Below are 14451 nucleotides of genomic sequence, written 5' to 3'. Positions count from 1 at the left end.
TTAATATTATCGTAGCTANAGCGTTCTAATACCTTATATAGCTTATCTGCTAATAGATATCCAAAGNGGCGGTAGAGTTAGCGGAGTTTAGTAGTAGTTAGGTAGTAAGGGTTTTAATTAAACGAGTAGGTTATAAATAACTACAGTAACTCTTCCTATAGTAAAAAGGGGTAGCTAAATCGGCGAACTACTAGTACNAATTTTATTAGAGTAACTAGGACGTTCTTAAGGTTATTATAATAGACCTTTAGTATATCCATATCTGCAAGACATAGTAAAAAAGGTATATTAGCTTTTATAATATAAAATTTAANATTACTAACTAGTATATTAGCTATAACGGAGCTAATAAAAGGGGTAGAGCTAATGCCAAACTAGACGTTAATGGCGCTGGCCTTTAAGGTGTCAATAACGGTATTATAGGTCTTCCTATATGCGAGGTATTATCTATAACCTACTATTAATCTCTTTAAAGCTCTAGTGTTAATTATTACTTTATAAAACTNATTAAAGGTATATTAGCTAATAGTAACGTAGGNAAATAGGTCTGGGTTATTATAGTAAGCAGTTAGGTTAGTGCCGGTAATCGTATAGGTAAAGGATTAGTCCGCTAAGTTAGTTATAGTATTAGTGGCTCCTTTNTNCTATATCGTTCTAAAAAAGGTAAGAAATAGTTTAGTCTATTCCTAAGCCGGAGATACTAATAGTAACTTAATATCAATTATAAGGGCTTTTATTGCGTCATCAGTAGATTCTAAGTTAAGTTTATTATCATAATCTATTCCCTTGTACTTAGTAATATATTACTTAGCATACCTATTAAAGCGGTAGTTAAGTCTATCCTTAAACTTCTTTCTTAATTNATCGCGTTCTTCTTTTAAGTATTTAGATAACTAGTAGCCTTCCTTATAGCAGACAAAGCAGCGCTTTTTTAATAATATATATNGGCNGGATAAGGATAATTATATTCTATAAGGTAATCGGGGGTATTATCTATAGTAGCGGCGGTNAGTAAAGAAGGCTTGGGGGTTCTTACTGTTTAACTTTTTGAATATTATAATAGAGGATTATAAGTNATTAATTAGGCTAGTTAGACTATTAGAAGGTTTAAAGCAGGTATATTAATACGCTAGTAACTCCTAGCAGGCATTAATAAGCTTATTATAAAGAAACTTATCTATATATAAATCTGGGTTAAGACCATACTAGAGGTGTCTTAGTTCTTTAATAAGCAACTATAGGCAGTCTAAGGTTAATTTTCCGGTATTCTCGCCTTTGCTTATTATAGACCTTAAGGTTATTAAGCTCCATTGCCCTAGTATACTACACCTATACTTAGGTCCCTTAAAGTAATTATATATAGCGTCGCAGATTTAGTTAAACAAAAGAGTTAGGGTAATATTCTTAAGGTTAGTATAGTAGTAGTTAAGTACTAAGCCGCGTAATATTATAGAGTAGGCTTTAACCTTAGCTTCTTAGGGTACGTNAGCTCTACTACAAAGGTCGTAAAAAATAGTAAGTTTAAAGTCGAAGTTATTATCTTCTCTACTATACTTATTATCTTCCGTATATATCTTTATAAGGTTTATTAACTCCTTACCAAAACCCTAGCTTAACAAAGTGGGTTATATTAACAAGATAGGTTATACTAATAAAATAGGTTGTACTAACGGGATAAATTATATAGAAAAGATAGGTTATAGGGTTAGTAAGGTTAAGATTAGGGTTTTAATAGTAGTTTATAAGGTTAGGTTTTTAGTAGTACTAGTACTNGCACTAGTAAAGTTGTTCTTAAGGAGGTAGTTAATTCGTCCTAAATTAAACTTCCCTCCAGCTGCTATATACTCTTTAATCTNAAGCTTAGTCCAGTNTATAGGTTCTTCTTCTTATAGGGTNTTAAATAGTAATTTAGGGACTATAGTGTTCCTATACTTCCTTACCCATACTCCGTTAGTCCGTAGGAGTATTTAAAGCTTTCTAATATATATCTAGTTGCAGTTCTTAAAGATCTATACTATAAAGTTCTAAAAATCTTCCTTATAGGCTTCCNATACCTNATTGTCTTTAAAGTTATAGACCTTATATTCTAAGGTCTTAAACTACANAAAGTNATTAATATTTATAATATTAATATCGTCGGAGTCTATATTAATTCCTCTACCCCACTTCTTCTGTCCTTCTCTAACTTATACCCTAATATCTACCATATTAATTCTTGTCTTGTAACTCTTNTTAAGTTTAATTTTTAAGTTTTAGAGGATAAATACGCGTAATAGACGNAAATTAAGGGTTCCTTATCTTATTAAGTTCTAATTTTAGGTTTTAAAACGCGTAATAAACACGAACCAAGGGCCTATTAGGGGGTTGGTTCCTTAAGTACNTAGCGCCTTTTAGAGTGCGTAATGGACGCGAACTAAGGGCCTATTAAGGGGTCGGTTCTTTAAGTACCTAAGGACTATATATAAAGAATTAAGGGCCTATTAGGGGGTTNGTTCTTTAGATACANGTTAACTAATACTCCTTAGTAAATAGGTTCGGTAGAGGCCTGCAAGCAGGGACTAATTAAGCTCGTCTCTCTTTATAGGTAGTACGTCTCCTAATCTATAATTACTAATTAGTGTCGGTATTACTTCCGGTGATACGTAATGCTATTATAATAGTATAGGTNGTAACTGATTTTAATTGATGCTTATTTTATTCTCCTATTTTATAGGTAGAATTTGGTGGATTTCCTAAGCTCGCTTAGCTTACNTAANTAACCCAATTAGTTACAGACAACCTCGTTCAGACACTTAATTATTTAAAGAAATTCTACCTTATTATTAGACTCTAATACCTTATTNTTAAGGACGCAGACCCTAATAGAAATCCTACCTTAATTATTACAGGACGATTCTAACACGAGATTCCANAAGATTCTATAAGATTCTATCTTAAATTATTATAGGATAATCCTAATAATAAGGACGATCCTAATAACAAAATTCCACCTTAATTCCTCCTTTACCTATCAGTTAAATAACTCTACTAATATTAAGTTCGTTAACNATAATTATCCTTAATAAGCCAGAAGACTAGGAATAATAGCTATAGTAACTCTAAGCCCTTATAGATTAGCGAATTTAGGCCTACGTTAATCTAGANAATATAGTACCTTAATAAGGTCTANTATAAGAACCACCCTATCTAGAAGTTANAGATTTTAATAAGGATGCGACCTTATATATATAGCTCTTAATAAATTAATAAAGAGCGTATAAGAATAGCAGATAATACTATAACTAGGATATAAAGTATTTCCTAAAATAAGAGGAGCACCTTTAATAGATCCGCACCTAGATTATATCTATAGTATTAATTTAGAAGAAGCTACTACTTAACCCTTCCTTAATAGTTAAAGAATAGCTATNCTAATTAAAGGAGAATACAGAACCTACCTTATTATTTATTAGGAAGAAGGTATAACACTAGTACACGGAAGCTCTTAAAGGGTTTAAATACTTATTAAAATTAAACTAATAGCTAGATTAATAGGAGTACGTAATAGTACTAGGAGAGAAGTATAAGATCCCTTAAATATCTAATAGAATCTAGCTTTAAGAATTAGCAGAAGTTATTTAACCTTTTAGCGACGCCTATTATATAAAGTANACTACTAAGTTAAATAACCCTTAGAAGTTAAGATCTTCTAAATACTATAGAGTAGTAAAGAAGCTATAAGAAGGACTTAGAAGACCCTTAAAGAAAGCCAATACTACTATAAGAGGGAGTACCTTTAATATAGACCTTATAGAGCAAGCTATTAAGGATTACTCTAATACTACTAAAGGTTTATAAAGAAAGACCTTAGTATATACTAGCCGCTTAAAGAGAGCCGGGTTACTAGTTAAGGAGACGTCCTAAAAGAAGCNAATACNTAAGTACTTAGTATACGAAAGACAAGGATATTTACTTTAGGACTATTAGTGTTTATTTAAAGATAAGAGACCTATAGGAGTTATAATTAGAGATAACCGTATTAAAAGGGCACTAAAGAAGGTAGAAAAGAATAAGGATCTCGCTAACTAAGTTATAAAGATTAGAATTAAAGAATAAGAAGATAAGGCTTAATAATAATAGGATAAGAGTTAGGAAGTTAAGATTAAGGGAGAAGCTAATACAATATTCCTAGAATCGTATTATACCGGTTAACTCTATTTATTAAAGCTATTAACTATTCTTAACTTAGGAACCACTCTCTATATCTTTAATAACCTCTCTTATTTCTATAACTTTAGGAAAGCTNTAAGATATAAATATATTATCGCCGGCAGCTTAGAAGTGCCTATACTAGGCTATAGTAATATTACTATCTAAGTTACAAAACTAGACAAGAGTAAGGGAATCCTACGTCTTAAGGACGTTGCCCTCTATACAAACTTTAACATAAATCTAGTATTATTCCGTCTACTTTAAAAATAAGGGTACTACTAGGATAACAAAGGAGATAACAATCTTCTAGTTTAGAAGGATAACTCTATCCTATATTAAATAGAAGAATATTATAGATAATAGATTATTAAGTATATCTAATTAGGAAGTCTTAAATTAGCTTTTAATTTAAGCTAACTACTACGCCGCTAATAGAAGCGTTAAATATCGTTAAGAGACGTTCGTCNAGATTCGAAAGGAGATATATATNTATAGTATCTGCGTCTAGGTTATCTAGGACCTCTAAGCCTTTATTATCTAGGCCTTAATACCCTAGAAGTTAAGCTTTAAGGCCTAAAGATAATAGAATATTAGCACTATAGCCTTGCTAAAATTAAGCGTTAGGTCTTACGAAGGTTCTTAAAACGGAATATTAATAAACCTTATCTTAACCTCTATATTAACTAGACTAACCTTAAGGAAGCATATACCGGATTTATATAAGTTATACTTATCTATAATACCTTCTTAGGAAGAACCTTCCTATATTTTATAACAACGTATAGTAAGGAGAAGAAGATACTATAAGTACTTAAAGATTTTATCTAATAGATTCGTCTAAGGTATAACCTTAAAGTTAATACTATTAGATTAGATAACAAGCTAGGGAGAAGGAGAACCCTTAAATAGCTACNGGCCNAAGGGATTATATTTAAGCCTTCGGCGCTATATACCTAACCTTANAACGGTACTACCNAACGCTTAGGGGGTGTAATTATTAAGAGAGTATAAGTAATAAGAATTGCTACTAATCTACTATATAATCTATAAAACGAGATAGTTAATTATACAGTCTACCTTTAAGATTAAACGCCATAAGAAAGTAATAGTTGGAAATTGCTATATAAGAGGTTCTATACCTTNCTAGCTAATAGGAGATTAAGAAAACTATAACTAGTATACTTTAAAGCCTATAGCTGTAAGGCGTATATAATAACGTTAGACGCCTAGCTAAGGAAGAAAAGGCTAAGTAAGCTAAATCCGCGAGCCNATATTAGCTACCTTATTAGCTATAACTTAACTAATATCTATAGGATCTNGATTCTATATAAGGGTATTATTATCTCTACTAGAGATATTATCTTTAATAAAAAGATGTTCTTTAATGGTAAGCGAACGGATATCTTAAAGGATCTATACACTAAACTAGATACGCTAATTAAGAAGATTTAACTCCTTAATACTTAGACTAAGAATAAGGTCCTTCTAGAAGATAATAAAGAAGTATTTAAACCNTTAATTTAAGAGGAAGATAATAATNTTAATAATAAGCTAGTATAAACCTTTAATATTACGGACGCTTTAAGTATAATGTTACAACTACTTNGAGAAGAGTTAGAGGAAGCTAGTTGGTTAAGGGAAGNACGGTCTAANATAGAGCCGGTGGAACNATATAACGAGGAATAGTAAGTAAGGTTACATAATATTATACGCGATGTACGTAGTATATAAAGGGAACGTACGTACAACACGTATAATACGTACTTTATATATAAGGAGGATTTCCTANGAGTATAGATATGTATTTAAAGGACTATAGTCCCTACTTAGATAGTTCCTTTCCTAATAGTAATTCTTAGAATATAATTGGAGTTAATTTATTAGGTAACTACTCCACCAGTTATTATAAGTTATTAATTATTAAGCGTTACCTATATACCCGGCCTAATAATAGGACCCACNATAGTATTCCCTATAAGGTTCCGTTATATAATTACTACTATAGTTATGGTAAAAGCNATAAGTTAATATAATGCNACCTAAAGCACTAGTTACGACGCTATCTATAGTAGCTANAACGTTATATATAGACGGTAATACCAGTATATAGGATAATAACTCTTAAATGGTTACNATAGGTTAACTTAGAAATCTTATAGAACAAATAGATAATAACTAAGCAGTATTACTTAAGTAACTATAAGTTATAAAGAGAGAGAAGATTAAGATACTATTAATTAAGAGATTCGCAGGTAAGAAGTATAAACTTAAGGGATTCCTAACGTAAATAAAGATAAAGGTACTTTATAAGGGATCTAAGCTATTATAACCTAGCNATTAGGTAGCGTACGTAGNACTATTCTTAATAGGTTAGGCACTTAAATGGTTTAAACCCTATTTTACNGAGATATAAGAAATAGGTTAGCCACTACTAATTTAAAGGTATAGTATATATTNGCAACCTAGGAAGGATTTACTAGTAGACTAATATAAATATATAGAGACCCAGAATTGGTAGCAATAGCTAAAGGAAAACTATACCAGCTTATATAAAAGGGATTAGTAATAGAATATATAACGTAGTTCTAGATACTAGTAGCGTAGACTAAATAAAACAAAGGGGCGTTAATAGTATAGTACCNATGGGGACTAAAGGCCAAAGTNTAGTAAACTATAATACTAATGGACGATCTAGATAATATAAGAGAATTAATTAAATAGGCTATNTAAGTAGATAACCAACTATATATAAGCGAGAAGTTAGGAAGAATATATTAGGGACTAATATANGTAAGAAAGACATAATAGGTATCTAAACTATAGTATAGCGCAGAGCTAATAGACCTTAGTAGAACGCNAGAGTTAAGAAAGTAAAAGAAATTATAGAAACCTAGGGGATAAATATTAGAGGATTAAAGGTCTAAGGAGTAAAGGTTAAACTAGGGATCTTAGAAGTAGATAATATTTAGACGGACTTTATAGNAAGAAAAGTAGTATAAAGATAGAGCTTATATAAATTNTGGGAAATAAGGTTACTATACTAGAGACTATAGAGGTAGTTAGAGTAACTACGCAGTAAAAGGGACTAAATAATTAGAGCTAGGACTGGTAATAAGAGTATTACGCGGNACNACGGAATATTNGATTAGAAGTTTTGTGTTTTATTATAATAACNTATACCTAATTTATAAAGACGCTAAGTACGGCGTAAGCTATTAGCTATAANAGCCTAAGTTAAAAGGACTCTAAGGTATAAGAGAATTGGAAGAAGAAGTGGACTAACTCTATAAATTAGATAAGGANNAAGACGGTATAGTAAGCTAGTAGTTAGCGGAGAAAGTTCTNNTGTACTAATTCTACTAAGCNGCAGAATCTAAGGATTAAGATAATTAGACTATAAGTAGTATAGAGGCAATAAAAGAAGCTAACTAGGAGTATATAAACCTTAAGAATATAATAAATAAGGTAGAGGTTAAATTAGAAATAGAGACTAAATTAACAATAGGGATTAACACTCCATTAGATANGGTGTCTATCGCTTNNCAANATANGAGAAGAGGAAAGTTTTAGAGCAAACTTAGTAGATAGCTGTACGCTATCGCTACCTTACTACTTAATAAAGGTAAAAAGCTACAGGCTTAANATTCTTAAGACGAGATAAGAGAGGACCTAGGACCTATAATAGACGAAAACCGATAGGAAAGGGTAGAAGCTTAGTTTNNGGATAAATAAATAAGTATAGGACGAAGGTTCCTAAGGGATAGAGACTCCTATAAAAAGATAAGAGTACCTATAATATAAGAAGCGGTTNGAAAAGAGAACCTATATAAAGACCTAATGGACTTAGAGAGTTAAGAGGATAAAGGGACTAACGCTAAGATTACGAAGTATAAGGACTTTAAGAATCTACTCGGACNACNAGAACTAAGAGAAACTATAAGCGAGTTTAGATATTAAATCCTTGTATAGTAAAAGTAAAGGCTAGACTTAAGAGCTAGTATACTAGGACGTATAAGGGATAGAGCTCTAGTACGGAAGGTTACTAATAGGCCTAGAATAGGCACGCTAAGGGCGTAGTGGCTAGATAAGTTAGAATAAGAAGAAGACTTAGGAACTCTAANGAGATTTATANAATNATATATAAAAGGTTGCAACGAAGTAGTAATAAAAANATACTTCCTTATAGATAGATTATATACGCTTATAGAACTATACCGGAAGTAGTATAGATAAAGAGGAAATAATAAGTAGGAAGACTTCTGTATATNGCTAGATAAGAAGACTATACTAAATATAGCGCTGTTAGAGAAATAGATAAGCTATATTAAGGGAGCACTAGTTATAATAGNAAGGAACCTAAAAAGTGCTAAAAACTGGAGAGAAATGATATAGATATTAGTACTAGTAAANGAATAAGCAGTATTTAGGTTAATAAGGTAGAGGTTTAAACTTAAAGAGGGTAATAAGCTAAGAGTTAATCTAAAGCACCTAGCGNATTATATATTAGCATAGATTANATATATAGATAATATATACAGTATATATAAAGTACTAAAAGAAAAGAACTGCAAGTACCTAATAAGGATNTATTAGGCACTAGATAAGAAAAGGTTTAGGAATACTAAGTATATATATAGCTGGTATTTAATAGAAGTATAAGAGTTAAATNAGTTAATACTTTAACTAGGAAGATTCCTTACGGAAGAATNCCTANAGAATACCTATNTATAGTATATAGAGGAAAAGAAACGAACTAAGTATTGGCCTAAAAGAGTCTAAGTATAAGAAGATCTAAGCAGCTAATAGTTAGGAAAAGGCGAGGCTTATAAAACTAGAGGGAGCTAGTAGTAGAGCCTTAGACCCTTAAAGGAATTTAAGNANAATACCTAAATTTAGGAGCGATATNGCAAGATTAATAGTTTAAGGCGCTAGTGGATAGTGGAGTAATAAGGAACTATATATTACTAGNAGNAGTAGGAAGGATGGGGTTACTATATAGATAAAAGAGACACCTATATCTNTTAGTAACGATTTTAGGAGATCTAATAGCCTATAGAGGAGGTATTATTAATCTTAAAATAGGACCTATTTAAATGACTATTAAAGGGAGACGAATTNAGATATTTTTTAATATCCTACTATTGGGAAAGGATAAGGCAGTATTAGGGATGCCTTAGTTATAAGAATATAATCTAAAGATTAATTAGGTTATAGGTTAGGTCGATATTAGGGATACTTAATAATATAAGACGCGATAATAAACTAAGATAGTATAGTACTAAGTTGGAGCAATATATAAAGAGACCAATTAAGGATATNAGCAAAATGTTTATGCCTCCTAACAGTACTAACAGCTCCTGATAGCTCCTGTTAGGGCTGTTAGGAGCTCTAGGAGATACTTATACTCGGCATCCTACTAGGAACCTGTCAGGAGGTCGCCTGGACTACTAGGACTACTAGGACCTCTAGGACTACTAGGACCTCTAGGACCTCTAGGACCTCTAGGACCATTAGGATAATAATAAAAATTTAAATTTTAAAAATAAGGTAATTTAACACTCTAGTATTTACAGCTAGTCAAAAAATATATAATTAATTTAATTATATATAATCTAAATAATCTAAATCAACCTATCTGTTATAGGAGCTCTACAATTGCTTAGGCGTCGGGCGATCGACTAAGGAGCCTCGCGCGGAGGCTCTAAATCGTCAATTGGCGGTGTTCCTAATAATCTACCGGCCGTGTGCTGATTTCCTAACTAGGCCTAGTGCCTGTCCTGCCTGTCCTACCTGTCTTACCGTCCTACCTATTCGTGCCTACCTGTCTGTGCCTACCTATCTGTGCCTACCTATCTGTGCCTACCTATCTGTGCCTACCTGTCTATGCCTACCTATCTATACCTACCTGTCTATGCCTACCTGTCTGTGCCTACCTGTCTATACCTACCTGTCTATACCTGCCTGTCGTGCCTACCTGTCTACGCCTACCTGTCTATGCCTACCTGTCGTGCCTACCTATCTATGCCTACCTTCTATATCTGTAATTCGGGGGAGAGGTCGGCCCGATTGAAGGCTCTGCTTAATTCGATTGATCGATTAATAGTATTAATTCGAATCGTTCTCTATGGGCGTTCGCTAGCTATACGTTTAAACGGTAGTCGTCTAGGGTGCCTCCCTAGGAGGCCTTAATTCAATTTAATTCGGTAACGGGCTAATATCAAGGCTCTGGTTCAATTTGATCGATCGATTGAATTAATTATAGTGTTCGCCGGCTGGTCGTTTAACCAATTATCGTCTGGCTCTAGCGACGGTCGTCTAGTTCTAGTACGGTCGTCTAGCTCTGGTGACAGTCGTCTAGTTCTGGCGACGGCCGTCTAGTTCTAGCGACGGTCTCTAATTCTGGCGACGGCCTTCTCCTACCTGCCTACCTACCTACCTACCCGCCTGCCTGCCTGCCTACCTACCTGCCTGCCTACCTGCCTGCCTATATCAGTATCTAATTTAATTCAGGGGAGGGGTCGGCCCGATCGAAGGCTCTAATTAATTCAGATCGTTCTCTATAGCCGTTCGCTAGCTGTACATTCAAACGGAGGTCGTCTAGGGTGCCTTCCTAGGAGGCCTTAATTCGATTCGGTGATAGGCCAATATTAAGGCTCTGGTTTAATTCGATCAATCAATCTGGCTGGTTGTTCAAAAGGTCGTTGTCTAGTTCTGGTAACGGCTGCCTGGCTCTAGGACGGTCATCTAGTTCTGGCGACGGTCGTTTAGTTCTGGCGACGGTCGTCTGGTTTTAGCGACGGTCCTCTACTAGCCGCCGTTCTAGTGCCCCCTAAGGTAGGGAGGATGTAAGGAAGGGTAAAGAATGCAAAGGGGGTAACTTGGAAGAGGTATGTGTAGGCTATCGGGAATATAGCGGGGACCTGATAGCACTATGTGTCGCGCGCACGCGCACACAGGGTAGTGTCGCATTTAGGGAGGTATCGCTTTAGGGGGGGGGGTATCGCATTAGGGGGGTGTCTTGAGGGGTATGCATAGGAGGTATCGCTTAGGGGTATCCTGCTAGGAACTTAACAGGACGATCAGGAAATACTAGTTTCCTATCAGGAGCCTATTAGGACGATTAGGAAAACTAGTTTCCTATTAGGAGCCTATTAGGACGATTAGGAAATACTAGTTTCCTATTAGGACCCTAATAGGACCCTAACAGGACGATTAGGAAAATTAAAATCCTGCTAGGAGCCTGTTAGGACGACTAGGACGATTAAGAAAATTAAAATCCTGTTAGGAGCCTGCTAGGAGCCTACCTCTAGGAAAATCAAAATCCTATTAGGAGGCCTCTAGGATCTTAACACCCCAACAAAATGCTAATGGATTGAGTTATATACCGAAAAGATATTATAAGTATGGCAAGAAATTATAGAGCCTAGAAAGTAAAAAATTATTAGAGTATATAGTATAGGACTATATAAAATAGAATTAGAACTAGGAATAAGTCTAAAGTTCTTTCTAATCTATCCCTTAACACGGCAAAATGGGTCCTTAGGTTATTAATAAGAACCTACCAATTAGATTAGCGAATCTGATACCCTGTACTTAGAAATACAAAGCTAGTAATATTGGTTGAATCCTATATAAAATTGCTATATAAGCTCAATCTTTAGAGTTAAGTCGCTTAATATAAGGTAGCTAGCAGTTATCCTTCCTACAGAACGGTATTTTATAGATACTGCAGCCAAAATGGGTCCTTAGAGCACGCTCGCGCCTCTTCTATTTCTTACTATCGCAAGGTTTCCTTGTAGTATTTGGTGATAGCTCTAATAGAGCTTTTTAACGCCCCATAGATGATTCCTTAGCACGCCTGCCAGCCTCTATATAAGCTGAGCAGTAAACCTCCTTAGGAAATAGCTTAATTAGCTTATATAGCGCTGTAGGGACCTATATAAATTGTTGGTAGAGCGTTAAATAGGCTATTCTTATGTGTAGGCCTTTTGCTTGCAAATTAAGCGTTTAAATAAGGCGTTACGGAGGTTAATTCAAAACTGCTTATAGCCCTCTATATAGCTTACTTAGCGATTAGTAGGAGGGTAGGAAGATAGCAGATAGCAATTGCTAATTACTATATTAAGTAGGAAGTAGAATAGAGGCTTCNAGGTCTTCCTATAAATCCTCTGCGTTATAAAATACGCGTATAGTTAATTAGCAATATCCACACCGCCTATATAGTGATTATAGTAGAAAATAAAGGTAGGAATAGGTAATTCTTTCTTATCTTTATTGCTAAAGACCTTTTAAGTCTATCNGGCACTACTAGNAGTAAGGNAAGAACGTTTCTGTATAGTAANAATTATATAGTAACCTNGCGATATATAANATTATTAGCTTTTAAGCCTTATAGTTAAGGTATAGAACTTACCGTCGTTAATAGTACTTATAAAGAGGACTATATTAGCATCCTTTTAAGTAAACTCNATTACCTGCTTATCCTTAGAAAGCTCCCCATAGAGTTTACCNTATGGAATTTAACCAGCGTGGGTTAATTTAAGCTTTGCGAGCCTTTNGCTAATTAGCTTAGNAGGCACCTTCTTCTTTTTTCTTTATATAGTTATAGCTACCTTAATATCGCCTTTAAGGTCCCCGTGCTCCTTACGCTTTATTTTAGTTATTTAGATAGTTCCTACGCCTTTAATACTAAGGCTTTAAAGTCGTATAAGAAGCTTAACGCTTATAAATAGATTATTAAGCTAAATAATGTGCTTTCTAGGTGGGTAGAGGCGTTNCTCTATTTTAACGTCTAATTGGAGAAGTAAATTAAGGACTACTGCCTGCGTTTTTAAAAAGCCTTCCTTTATAAAAGACTTATCTAAATTAACTAGGCCTTTCTTATTACCTTTAGNGTGCTATATAAAGTCTAATATATAGCCCTTATTTGCTAAAACCTATATTTTAAAACCTTCTAGTATAGGTTTAAATGGAATATTAACTACTTTAGGTGCACGGCCTATAAAGCGTTNAATTGTCTTATTAACTNNAAGGTAGGTTTTAGGCTTATAGAGCTTCCTATAAGTAAGCCGGAGGTACTTAGTAAGCTTATGCACTCTATTAAATGTAGTTTTAGGTGTTTTATTAAACTTTGGCTATAGTAGTAAGGCTTAAAAGTAACAATTAAGCTACTAGAATCTTTTAAGTCCTATATATTTTTTAACAATATACTTAGAGCTATATATTATTAAATCCTTCCAGTAGTCCTTAATGCACGATTCTATAGTAATACCTATATAAATTTGCACTATAAAGTACGTATAGAGTTCCTGCTTATATATAGGCTACTATACGCGTAGGTGTTCCAATTCCTTATTTAGCGGGTAGAGCTCTATATGCTTATTTATCTATTTTATAAGCTTATCTATAATCTTATCTATAAAGAAGAGACTAAATAACTTAAAAGGATCGTGTGTATTAATATTGGGGGGTAAATTTGGTGAGCTATAGTCGTCCTAATTGTTAATATAAAGAGGTTTAAATTCGGGCAACGGCTAGGGTTTAGGGGAGCTGTTTTCGCCGTCTTATTTAGGGGAATGTTGTATTAAGTCTTCTAAATAAGGTCTATATCAATTCTAGCATAATTGGAAGGCATAATGGTGGTGTAATTGATGATTAAATTCTATGTAGATATACGCGTTGTTGTGATACTGGTGTTCGCGTATGGACCACTTCCTCTAAGGACCCTACTGTGTCAAGGGATAAGCTTACTAAAACCGAGTTAGTAGCATTAAAAGAGTTTATCTAAGAAAACCTATAAAAGGGATATATTAGACTATTGTAGTTATTAGTAGGATATCTAGTATTGTTTATACTAAAGAAAAATGGAAAACTTAGATTATATATCGACTATAAATAGTTAAATAACATTACTAGAAAGGATAGGTATCCTTTACCCTTAATTAGCGAAATCTAAAATAGGATAGGTAATGTATAAATCTTTACGAAGATAGATCTAAGATAGGCGTACTATTAGATTAGGATTAAGGAAGGTAATAAATAAAAGGCAGCCTTTAGGTTAAAGGAAGAACTATATAAACTATTAGTTATGCAATTTAGACTTACAAATATACTAGTAATATTTTAGAAAAGAATTAATAACGTATTAGGAGAGTATTTAGATAAATTTATTATAGTATACCTTAACGACATTATTATCTACTTAATAAGTGAGAAAGAATATAGGGAATATGTTAAATGGGTTTTAAAGAGACTATAAGA

This window comes from Cenococcum geophilum, assembly GCF_001692895.1.
Source record: "Cenococcum geophilum 1.58 unplaced genomic scaffold K441scaffold_102, whole genome shotgun sequence".
Lineage (NCBI taxonomy): Eukaryota > Fungi > Ascomycota > Dothideomycetes > Gloniales > Gloniaceae > Cenococcum > Cenococcum geophilum.
This window is presented reverse-complemented; position numbering follows the sequence as displayed.